Raw genomic sequence first — 13,641 nt, forward strand, 5'->3', positions numbered from 1 at the left:
TCCCATTTCACAGATAAGGAAACTACACCTTAGAGTGTGTGAAAAACATGGAGTCAGTGCAGCACATCATTTGTAGAACAGGAGTTAAAAGCCAGATCTGCCTGATTCCAAAGCATGCACTTATTATTATTCAAGCTATATCCGCCTGCCTCCCAAAACATTAGAGAAGATACAGCAGAGAAAGTGTAGTTTGCATGCAAAGTTACAGGGAATGGAGCAGAATGACAAGAGGAAGATACGGTAAATCATTAATTTAAATAAGTATATTTGAGTAAAATGCCCATGTTAAAAAAAAGTCATATTGGGCCAAAAGATGGATTCGAACTGTATGCTATTTACTGAGCTGTTCCCACTACATTAATTTCAAACAAGGTGCTCTCAAAACAGGATATCCAAATGTGAGAATTGTTCTCTTAATTGATATATTATCAAATTATTTATTTAATATATTATGAAATATCAACTTGAAGAAAAATGTATACCAATAAAGTTATATTTCACAATAAATTAGAATTTCCATGAAGCTTTACTTGGGAGCATTGAACCGAAGGCATAGCGTCTACCTACCCGCACAGCTAAATGGTCGGAAATATTGGAAAGACTAACACACGCAGTGGTGTTGGGAGAATTTAACTGCCTTGCTCCCCAGTATGTGATGGAGGAAAAATAAACAAGGGGATCAGTAATTAAGGAGACCTAGAAAAAGCCTATAGATGAATTTGAAAGAACAAGTATCCTATAACAGTAAATTTTTAGTATCTTTGAAATATTTACAGGGGCACCTATGTGGCTCAGTCTGCGAAGCATCCGACTCTTGGGGCGCCTGGGTGCCTCAGTCAGTTAAGTGTCTGCCTTGGGCTCAGGTCATGATCCCAGAGTCCTGATATCGATCTGGCATCTGGCTCCCTGCTCAGCAGGAAGCCTGCTTCCCCTTCTCCCTCTCCCCCTGCTTGTGTTTTCTCTCTTGGGCTCTCTCTCTGTCAAATAAAGTCTTAAAAAAAAAAAATCCGACTCTTGATCTCAACTCAGGTCTTGATCTCAGGGGTCATGAGTTCAAGACCCTCACTGGGCTCCACACTGGGCATGGAGCTACTTTTAAAAAAATTTAACAATAGAGAACAAACTGAGGGTTCATGGAGGGAGGTGGGTGGGGGATGGGCTAGATGGGTGATGGGCATTTAGGAGGGCACTTGTTGTGATGACCACTGGGTGAATTCTATACTTCAGAAACCAATATTGCACTGTATGTTAACTACCTAAAATTTAAATTTTAAAAAATTTATAAAATTTTCTATATTAGGCCATAATGAGACTCTCACTGTGTAGGCCAAGGTTCCAGAGCCAGAAAACAATGGCAAACTAATTCATTTCCCCAAACCCAATCCAGAAGATGCCTTGGAAGGAGGAAAGAATTGTGTTGGTCTGAAAAACTATAGTAAAACTGGAGAAACCCTTGGGGAGGCAGGAAGCAATTGGGATACAGTTTGAGAGGAAACAGCAGTTTGGGGCAGAAATAGGCTGAAAGCTCAGAGAATAACTGGGGGAGAATTTGACCTGACCTCTGTTCTCTCCACCACGTGGCCCTAGAACTCTCCTGACCACAGCCTCACTCTACCAGGCACACACGGAAGGAAGGGAAACATTGAACTGGCCAGGTTCATAGGATGACATGAGAGTGGTAGCCATTTGAGTTCAGGGAGAAGTTCAAACAGTGTTGGCCAACCTGTGAGCCTTGAGCTTCTCTCCTCTCTCCCCCCAGACCATGAGCGAGTACTCTCCTGGGTATATGGCGTAGAGAGTTATGATCCAGGTGGGAAATACTCCTGAAAAGAGCAGCGCCTGGGCAGAGATCAAAGGAGAGTTCCTCAGGACATGTTTGCCTTAGCTGGGGAGAGACGAGGAGGGGCAGGAGGGAGTGGTCAGGCATAGACTATGACCCCAGGGGCTCTTCATCCTGAGATATAGTCACACACACGCACACCCACGTACACACACACACACACACACACACACCCTTATACCTTAAACTAACCTAGATGAGTAGGAAGCAAAACTTGGGCTTCTGCTCATTACGCTGGACCACATTCCTAGTCAAAGTAGCTGATGTCCTCAGGACTACACCAAACGTAGGAGAGGAAGACACAATAGCAATTTAAGAAAACCTTATCGCTTAAAGTGGATTTCATGGAGTATATAGTTTACTGGTTCAAAATAAGCCTCTCTCAGAGAAAGAACAAAGGAGGTTAGCAACATGAAGTGAGAACAGTACTAAAGAAGAATCAAATAGAAATACAGGATATGAAAAGTAATAGTTGAAAAAAGGAACTCAAGATGCGTCATTGAGTCACAAAAATGGGTGCAGCCCATCTTATCCGGAAGCAGAGTGACCAACCACCCCGTTTTACCGAGCACTGAAGAGTTTCACTGTCAGTACTAAAACCAGAAAGGCCTGAGCCAACTAGGATTTGGTCCCCTCTTTAGAAGACCAGAAATGCTTTCGAAGACTTCAGGTAGAAATAAGTCAGAAAAATTTTTAAACATTATCAAGTAAAACTGTCAACATTCATGAAATAGGAGATCCAGAAGGAGGAATTAAATTCTTTAATTATAAAGAAATAACAACTGAGAAATTTTCCAGAATTAAAGCTGAAAAATCTAAGATCCGAAGGGTTCTAAACTGTCAAACAGGATGACATGTTTATTTTAAACATCAAAGAGAGAAAATTATAAAAGTACACAGAGAAAGAACAAAATACCCACAAAAGAACAAGCATCAGATTAATACGAAACTTCTCAAAAGCAACACCGGATATAGAAAAGACGATGTCAAACATTTTGAAAGTAGCAGAAGAGATGAACTTCAAACACAGAATTTTGCATTCAGTTAAACTGTCAAGGATCTATAAGCATGTATGGGGTATAGAAGGTCTCTCTGAAAGCACTCTTGTAGGAAATATTTCAGTAAGAAAAAAAAAACGAGAATAACATAGGATATACGCAAGTGACCTAGTGACATATTCTACGGTCCAAAAGAGAAAGGAGCAAACAAGTGCATCTATAATAATCCAGAACATAAATTGTGAGTATCAAAGTAGTGAGGGCGGGGGTGGTGCGATGTGGGAAGAACTGGGATGATAAAAGAGAGATGAAAGTATGCTAGAAGACAGAGATGTTAAGTCCAGGAAGTGGACAGAGTCCTCCAGTTGGGGCTCGGCGCCCAGGCTATTTCTGGCGCTGGTGCTACCACCAGCCAAGGCCTGTCCGGTGCCCGCATCCCAGCCGTCGTTCCTCCACCTGCTCCAGGAAGAGGGGAGGATGAGCGAGCCGGGCTGGAAGTCCAGCCAGCCCTTGGCCTCCGAGCACAGAGAAGCAGGGGCAGGGCGGGCCGCTCAAGCAGCTGGGTCCCCCGGATGGTGCTGGTAGGGGCCGGGGAACCCAGTGAAGTGCCAACACCAAAGACACCTCGTGCCCGCCAAAGGGGAACAAAAAACAAGAGTGCTGCTAAGACTGGGAACACTGCCACGGCTCCAGGGAGGAAACCCAGGAGCAAACCCCCCAAAAAACTGGAGAAGGAGGAAGAAGAGGGGATCTTGCAGGAGTCCCCAGAGGAGGCGCAGTGACTGGCCGGCTGCCTGCTTCTTCAAAGGAGCAGTTTCTTGCTGGGACTGCACCACTCCTACTCGGCTCGCACCACCACCACCACCACCACCACCGCCCCTTCCCTCCCCCCCCCCCATGCCCACCACCGCCGCCCTCCTGCTGCAGGGCCCTGAGGCCGAGTGCAGAGCAATTTTCCTTCGGTCTGAGTTTCCAGCCACCCCTATCACCCACGTGCTTGGCCTCCCAGGCAACGCTGACTTCCCACCTCGCCGCACCCTGCTCCTGCCTCGACCGCACACTTAGCGGTGGGGACATAGCTGACTGCGTATAGGGGTCCCTTCTGCTTCCCCACTCTTCCCTCTGGCTTCCCACTAAGGGGCCTTGAGGGGCGGGGGTAGGGGCTCCCCGGCCTTACAAGAGGCCCAAGCCCCATCTCATTCTGAGCTGCCCCACTCACTCCACAGCGCTGGCAGCCGCAGGTGCAGGTGTGTGGCCAATGGGGAGGGACACGGGCCCCAAGATGCCCCCAACCCACCTGTGCCTCACCAGACGCGGCTCTCACCCACTTTTCCTCCTTCCCACCTTGTCTAGTCCTTGCTCTAGGTTGGACAGCCGCCTCGAGGGCACAGGAAAGAAGGCAGGAGGGGTCCGAGCCCACTACCCTCTCTAAATGGGCTCCAGCCCACCCATCCCACCCTGGAATCTATCGCAGTAATGAATATGCAGTCCAGTGTTTATACAGGCGAGATCCAGGAGGGCCAGGCTCCTCGTGGAGCCACCTGGGGTGGGCTGGAGTCACTGCCCAAACCCATCCTCTTCCACCCTCCGCCTCAATTTAGCCTTTCCTCACATGCGGCACTAATAGCAAGGAGCTAGCCTTGCCCACTCCCACACCTCTTCTCCTCCCCACCCCCAAGGTTCTGGTTCCTTCTTGTTTCTGTTCACAAACTACCTCTGGACAGTTGTGTTGGTTTTGCTCAATGTTTCCATTCTTAGACATCTGTTACTGCTGCTGTGACCAGCTCCAAACGTTCATCCTCATTGCCTCCTTCTGTTCTGCCCACTTTCCCCTCCTCCAGGATGCCCGAGGCAAGGTAGTCTGGGTTACTGACCACCCCAGTCCCTGCCCCTAGGGTGCTGCAGCATAGGAAGGGGGCCTGTGTTGACCATGGAGGGTGTAGGGGCCACCTTCTCCCCCTGTTCTGCTGGGGGGAGGTAGCTATTATTTGTCCCAGCCTGCCCCCTTCCCCAATCTGGTTTCCTATTTGCTGTTACTTGAATTAAAAAAAAAATCCTTAAAAAAAAAGTTGATAGAGAAAAATAAACAAGTATTGATCTTAATAATTTAGTGGCAACCACCTTAAAAATTAGAATAACATAAATATCTCTCAATCTGATGTCCCCTCTCAAAATCTGGATCTATTCAATAAAAAGCAGAAAAGAGAAATAAATAGAAAATATGAAATAAGATAGTATAAAGTCCTAATATGTTATTACATTTAATGAATGTAAATAAATTAAAAACACAAAGATTCCCAAAACTGGATAAAAGAGGAAAGTACAACAAACTCTATAAGAAAAAATACGCAAAAAGTTTGCAGATAAAGGGACAGATACAGATATATAGTGGACACTAATGGAACAAAATAAAGCCAGGAGATTAATTTTATTATGAAAAATATAATTTTTTGAACAATAAGCACTGTTATTACATGACTGAAGATAGAAGGGAGGAAGATTTGTTTGCCTTTCCAGGCTTTGATTTTTCTCAGATAAAACACTAGCTCCTTGCCCTCTGGCACATAGCCATCTGCTCAGCCACACTAATGATATTTTTTTGTCTTCAACTCTAAAGGAAAATGGAGCATTAAAACTAACAAAATAATCAAGATACAATTTCTAATGCCTTAAGAGAGAGAAATAGCAACTAGTAGAATTCCAGAAGGATCAGATAGGTAAGTGGACAGATGTAGCTTTTAAAAGATGGTCATTGAAATTTATTGATAAAGCATACTAAAAACAGTGAATTACAGGTGCTGTAAGTAACATGATTAATAAACTCACATAAATAGCTACATAACCAACAAACAAAAATATTTTTGAAACATACATGGAACCTGGGCAAAAATTCCGCAAAACACCCTCTGCAGACTTTTGCCCGCCTCTTGCTCTCTAGACCTACAACTCATGGCCACAGCTAGCTGCACAGAGCTTTGTAAGCAAGTATTGGGATTCACCAGCCTCTATTGGAGAGGCAGGCAGGGAAGAAGGGGGTTGGGAATGGAAATGGGTCAGTCAACCCTCAGTATCTACCATACCTTGGCTATATCATTATTCTGCCCTAACTTGAATGATCAGGAGCAACTGGATCTGAAAAATTCAAATCCCAAGTTTTTATGCTCGGAATGTCAAAGGCATTGCCTGCTGATATCCAACACATCTAAGACAAGTTTTATACCTGACTCTTCCAAGTTTCTTTGTAGTTCTAATTATTATTCTCTGGAGGTTTTTAGATCTTTATATTTATTTCTATTATCATGTTTTAAAATTATGTGTGAAATGAGCCTAGGAGAGGGTCTTTTTTTTTTTTTTTAAACTCACAACCCTGAGATCAAGACCTGAGCAGAGATCAAGAGTTAGATGCCTAACCCACTGAGCCATCCAGGTGCCCCTAGAAGTGGATCTTTTAAAAATTCATCCCCCTCAGCACTCAGTGAGCCCTTTTAATCCAAAGACTTGAATAATCCCTTTCCAATTCTAGAAGTTTTCTTCTATTATTTCTTTGACAATATTTTCTCTTATTGAGACTCCAATTAGTTTGTATACTGTGGCTCTGCTTTTCTTTCTCTCTTATTTTCTGTTTTATAATTTGAAACTCTCTTTTTCCCTTCTTTTTTTCTGGTTTTTCTACTCAAAGTGTGTGCATAACTCAGCAGCACTGGCCTCACCTGGGAGCTCATTAGAAATGTAGAACTTCAGGTCTCACCTCAAAGCCACTGAATTAGTCTCTGCAGTTTAATGAGATCCCTAGGTGTTTCATATGCACATTTAAGTTGAGAGGTATTGAGGGTTTGTTTTTTTTCACTGTTACCCTCCATTTCTATTGAAATATTTTAGCATTCATTTTGTTTGTTTGTTTCTGGGAGCCCTTTCTTGTACCATTTCTTTTTTAAGGTATTTTATTTTGTCTTATGTATGTAATATTTTCTTGAAACTAAACTACCCTTTTTCCCCTGGGTATTTTTGTGGGGGTGGTATCTTGGTCTAGCTCTTTCATGTTGCCTTTTTTTTTTCCTCATACATCTGTTGATCCATGATAGTTTCTTCATATTTAAGAATAAAAGATGTGATGGGTTGTTTCATGTAGTTGCTATGGGTTTTCCTTCTGCTACATAAGAATGATAAGCTGGGGGCACCTGGGTAGTTCAGTCGGTTGAGCGTCCCACTCTTGGTTTTGGTTCATGTCGTGATCTTGGGATCATGGGATCCAGCTCCCCCCACCAGCTCCAGGATCAGTGCGGTGTCTGCTCGAGATTCTCTCTCCTGCTCCCTCTGCCCCTTCCCGTGCTCATACTCTCATAGATGATAGATAGATAGATAAAATCTTTTTTAAAAATGGTAAGCCTTTTCCCCTAACTGGGAAGTCATTTTATGCTGGAGGGACGAGTCACAGAGCTTGCCGTAGTTCATCATTGCCAACCGAAGAGTCACACTCATCACTCCCCTTGCAGAACTTACATCTTTGAATATCTTCCTTAGGAATCGGATTAGTGTGTGTGTGTGTGTGTGTGTGTGTGTGTGTGTGTGTGTGTGTGAGATGCAGCCTCTCCAGGGGGTGAGGGAAGAAAGTAGGGAGTCGATTGGCGCTGCTCTTTGGTATTTTCAGTCCCACTCTGCACACCACTCCTGATCTGGAGGTCTGCTGGTCTCCCAACTATCCTGCTACCCCGCTGAACTGTAGGTTGAACTCCATGGTGCCCAGTTTATCTTCCAGAATTTGTTTGAGCTTTCTTACCTGCTGATAAGTCCGCTGATCTTCCCTCTTCGAGCGTTTCTATAACTTTGTACATTTCCACAGTGTCCTATCAGTGGAGTCCTGGAAAGGACCTGAGGCAGGGGTGTGCTCGGTCCGTTATCTTGCACCAGAGGCCTCTAAGGCATTTTGTGGTGCTGTATTTAAATGACAACGGGTGGTCTTTAGCTGAAGTCTGAAAGCGGTGACACCACCATAGAGTCCACTTAAAGATGATTCATGAAAGGAATACTAGCATTTCGAAGGAATGTATCAGCATGGCGTGATGCTTTTATAGACAAGATGATGCGACGTGGGTGGATTTGTATTCAATGGAGTAATCAGAAAAGATTGAAATAGTGCTGTTTGATTCAAGCTGGGAGAGGGAAAGAACAGAGTCCTTAGTAATCAGACTGTTTTTATAGTAATTGATACAATGACAAATTTTACCTCTTCAAATGAGGTAAAGCTAGAAGACTGATAGATTTGACAGAGATAGAGTTTTTAAAAAGGTAGTACGTTGGAATGATGGAGTTAATCTAAACGAACGAAGTTTAATATGGGCAAGTGTCGGGGCTCCTGGGTGGCTCAGCCGGTTAAGCGTCTGTCTTCTGCTCAGGTCGTGATCCCGGGGTCCTGTGTTGGGCTCCATGCTCAGTGGGGAGCCTGCTTCTTCCTCTCTGTCTGCCCCTCTCTCTCTCTCTCTCTTTCTCTCTCAACTAAATATTTTTAAAAAATACATGGGCAAGTGTAATGTCCAGGACTTTGTCCAAGAAACCAAGCACACAGGAGCATAGCTTACGAGCACAAATGTGATGTGATAGAGATGCTAAAAATAGCAAACGGAATTTTAAGTCATCCAAAGAGACATAAAGTAGTAGTCTGCGGAGGTCCGATCCTCTCTGCACCGGGCAGTCCTTATTCGTAGCATTGTGTTCAGTTTGGGGTTTGGGAGCCACTATTTGCGGGAAAATCATCCTTTGAAGCAGATCTGAAGACAGAGGTTTGGTTGGTGAGATGATCATAAGAAGAATACCTAAAAGAAGTGGTGGAAAGTATGGCTGTTCACGTTGAGAAAAAACATGATAGTTTTTAAAACTGTTCTTTAAAGATTATACTGTGGAAGAGAAGCCAAACCTACACAGAGCGACTATGGGCTACAGGACTGAGATAAGCTGGTGAAAGTAATATAGAAACAGATTAGGGCTCAGTTTGAGACGAAACTTAATGGCAAACAGAGCTGAAATAAATTGGATAATAAACTGGACTTCCCCATCACTGGCATCCCCAAAACAGAAAGCTAAATGACCCCTTGTCAAAAATTCACATAGGAATTAAACATTGGCATATGCTTACGGTCTTTTCAACTTTGAGATTTTATGAAATATGAGTGAGGAGGAAGGATATATGGGTTTGATGCTTTATTAAGTTATAAATGAAAAAAAGTCAACTTGCTATTTCCAGAGAACTAATCAGTGCTCTACAAATTGCGGCTTTGATTTCAGCAAGGCCTGCGATATGTCCTGTAGCCTACCATTTTGTTTCTCATATCCTTTGCAAGGGAAGAAAGAGAATATAAAATGGTGATTATCAGATTTGCTATTCTGGGATAACAAAAACTGAAGAGGCTTGTGCTTCTGATGGAACAATTATCTTAACTGTTAGCTAAACTTTCTCCATTTTCTGTGAATTTCAATTATTCATGCCATTCCTGTCATTAATCTCACAGATTATCAAGAATGATTTGAATGCTACAAGAGTTGAACTTCTTTTATGATTGATGCTGAAATTTAATAAGAGAGGAAAGACTCTCTTTAACCATTGTTACATTCTTGGCTACATGATAACTTCTAAAGATATAAAAATGTTCGGGTTTGTAAGAATACTAATAATTAGTTTCTTATAATTTATTAAAATAATTAAGTGGTTTCTTTGCTGTTTGATAGTTTGAAGGGTAATCTCTAGAAAGCTAAATTTTACAAAATAATTCTGATATCCTAGTTTAAAAGACCCGAGGATACATTTCACAAGAAATGTTAAATGTTTCTCTTTTTTGTTAAGTGAGTTAATTTTTTTATTAATACTTTCACCTTTATTTCTTTGATATACTCAAGATATAGACATTTCATCCTTAACAGAGTTAAGTGACTTGTGCATGTTTTATGGAAGCTGGAGGTGCAACCAGCCCCTTCCTATCCACCTTTCTCTCCATATCCAGCTGAAATTTCATGGTCACCATCATCATCCCTGAATATAGCATCCTCAATTGCCTTGTCCTTCTCTTTCTTTGCAGTTCCTGCTTGGTTCAGTCACAACCCAAGTAAATCCAACCCTTGCTTCTACTGTGCCTCTACCCATACAGCTGAATGTGTTTAGGGAAAGATGCACAACCATGTTGCCAGTTCTCCCTTGGAATTCGCAGTCACTATTCTTGAATAGTCCCTTAATGCTTTCTGCCCTTAATACATTGTCCCCTTCTCCTCTTACACTGCCTTCCAAATCCTCACTCTACACAGCTTCCTATTTCACTAAGAAAACAGGAGCCTTCCTGCACCAGCCAACCACCACATCTGTCCATCAAACTGCGTCTGGGCTTGGAGGCTCTGCATGTTCTCCTGTTACTGTGGTTGAGCTATTTGTGCTCCTAGCAAAGGTCAACCTTGAGGGACTTTGAGCTTGCCACTCCCTCTGTCTGGAGCATGATTCCCTCCTTCGACTTATTGGGGTCTATACCAAAATTATCAGTGAGTCTCCCTGTCCAAAATAGTAACCTCTACCCCCACCTTCCAGCCTCCTTCCCTGCTTTATTGAGCACTTATCAAACAACAATATCATATATTTAGCTTGTTTCTTTTGATTGTTGTCTATCTTTCCGCAGAAGACTCAACTTCAAAAAGATATCAGTTCTCTCTAATTCATCTGTAAATTAGTAGGATTCCCAATAAAAATATCTATGGAAATATATGGTAGTAGGCAAATGGATTCTAAAGTTTCATATGGGAAAAGAATCAAGGAATGATAGACAGGAAATCTCTGAAACAAAAGAGCAATAAGGAGGAACCAACCATACCATGTAATAAAATATATGATAAAAGGCTAAAATATTAAACCAGTATTAGATAGGCATATTCATGAACAAAACATAGAAAAGAATAGGACAATATATGGAAATTTCACATACGAGAAAGATTGTTTCTCAAATCATTGGGAAAATCATGAACTGTTTGGTAAATGATTTGGGACAAGTTAGTAGCCATCTGGGAAAAAATGAAGTCAAATCCAAAGCAATATGTAAATTTAATAATTCCTAAAAGCATTTTTGTTGGTGACGACTATATATTATGTTTCTAAATTCCAAATAGGAAATTAGATGAGTTAGAATTGTTAACAAATTTGGAAAAGTAAGACTCTTAATTAGGGGAACTGACATTATCAGATATTAAAACTACATAAATCTATGGTAACTAAAAACTATGACACATGAGCAAACAAGTGTATCTACATTCATGTTCGTCCCTTCCAAGAAAGTAATGGATTCTCTGCATGTTTGCTGAAGATAAAATACAGTGTTCAATTGAGTCAAGTAACATCTTTAAATTAACTTAATCAGCCATTACCTTATTAATGGAATTTGAGTTTCTATTCATATAAATAATACACCAATAAGCAAATTTGAAAATGATGCTTTATCAAGTTGAAAATTGTATTCTACCTTCAACAAATGTATATATGTATATATACACAAACACATGGGATACATTGGTATAATACAGCTTAAACAAAGTATACACACATACGCACACTAGATACACTAGTATCGACATGGATGAGCCTCACAAGCATTATATTAATGAAAACTCGAAGAGTGCATTATTCCACTTCTATGCAGTTCAAAACATTTCAAAATCGAAAACAAATTGTACAGGTATGTGTACATATTTAATAAATCTGTAGAAAAAAGCAAGAGAATAAATACACATTTAATGTGGTGGTTATTTGGTGAGCGGGGGTGGGGGTGTTTGGGATGAAGGGTGGAAGGATTTGGGATGGGGATAAACAGGAAACGGGTGGCAGAATACGTTAACAGCAGGTCTGAGACTACTACCCTTAGAAAATCTGCTTGCAAGTTTAGACCTTGGCTGCCGTCTGGGAGCTCGTATTCCATCTTGGGAGAGTTCCAACAATTGCCTGATAAGAGTGGCTCACTGTGCCTAACTACCAACAATGTGATTTATACCAAACACCTGCTTTTCTTTCACAAGCCTTAGAGTCTACATGTCCAGCCTCCAGTAAAAACCCTGGGCACTGAGTATCTAATGAACTTCCCTGATAAGCAATATTTCATGACAGGCAACAACACATGTTATCACTACTCTTTGCTGGAAGAATTAAACACATCTCATGTGACTCCACTGGGAGAGGACTCTTGGAAGCTGGCACCTGGTCTCCTGTGCCTTTTCCCTTTACTGATTTTGCTTTGTATCCTTTCATTGTAATAAATCATACTGTGAACTTTACTAGACTCTGAGTCTGTGAGTACTCCTAGCTAATATCAAACCTGGAGTTCATTGACCTTAGGAATCCCTTTCCAGAGTGGGTTATACAGGTGTTCGTTTTTAAATTTCTATATCTTTCATGTATTGTATTTACCGTTAATCAAAAGGAAAAGGAAAGGAAAAATGAATAGGAGTTACCCAAATAAAGAGAGACTATAACTGTATAGAAGGCATACCAGTAAAACGAAATGGCACGGTGTTGTCTAGCATCAAACCAAAGAATATTGCATTCGAGGAACCGAAACTGTGGACAGGGGCATCAGAGGAAACAGTGCAACTGGAGAATTAATCAGAAGTAGCCATGGTTGTGATCCCCGTGGTCTTCATCACCCCCAATTCCATCTGCCTCCATGTACTGCTCCTTCTCCTCTTAATTTTCCTCTTGAGTGTGCTGCAAGGATTGAGGCACGTGCTTATTTTTCCGTACAGATTGCCCTTTTTTTATTACCATTTATTGAAAGACTATGAGTTACCTTGGCACCTTTGTTGAAAATCAATAAACTATCTGTGTGGAAATAGGTACGAATGTATGTATGGATGGAAGGATGATTTGTGGATTTTCTATTCTCCTTTTTTTTTTACCTATGGGCTTATTGATACTCCACTACCATATTGTCCTCAAGTTGTAGTTTTATAACAATTTTTAGATCAGTCAGTGTAAGTCCTCCCGATTTTGTTTAAAATTATTTTAGGTATTCTAAATCTTTTTCATCTTCATAGAAAATGTGGAATCAGTCTATAGATCTCCAGGGAAATCTACTTTTTAAAAATTGCATTGAACCTTTAACTCATTTTGAGAAGAAATGTCATCTTAACAATATTGAATCTTCATTCCATGAATGTGCTTATCATTCTTGTTTGGATTATAATTCAATACTACTTTATTTTCTTCACATTGTTTCTGCTTTGGCCACTGGGAACTCTTTCAGTTGGTTCTGGTGTTGTTTTGACATACACATCAGTGTGTGTGCACGTGTGCATGCGTGCAAATGTGTAGCACTTTCCAGGTCCTCGTCAGTAATCTTTCTCCACTCTGGCTGATGATAATTACTCTGGCTGACGAGAATTCAAATACTGCTGGTTCTGGGAATTGTTCAGTTTTCAGCTCCCAAGTGCTTTTCTTTCTTTTCTTTTCTTTTTTTTTTTCTTTCTTTCTTTCTTTCTTTCTTTCTTTCTTTCTTTCTTTCTTTCTTCTTTTTCTTTCTTTCTTTCTTTCTTTCTTTCTTTCAAGATTTTTTTTTTTTAAAGATTTTATTTATTTATTTTGACAGAGATAGAGACAGCCAGCTAGAGAGGGAACACAAGCAGGGGGAGTGGGAGAGGAAGAAGCAGGCTCATAGCCGAGGAGCCCGATGTGGGGCTCGATCCCACAACGCCGGGATCACGCCCTGAGCCGAAGGCAGACGCCCAACCGCCGTGCCACCCAGGCGCCCCTCAAGATTTTTAAAAAATTTATTTATTTGACAGAGAAAG

This window comes from Ailuropoda melanoleuca, chromosome 10 (genome assembly GCF_002007445.2).
Source record: "Ailuropoda melanoleuca isolate Jingjing chromosome 10, ASM200744v2, whole genome shotgun sequence".
Taxonomy (NCBI): Eukaryota; Metazoa; Chordata; class Mammalia; order Carnivora; family Ursidae; genus Ailuropoda; species Ailuropoda melanoleuca.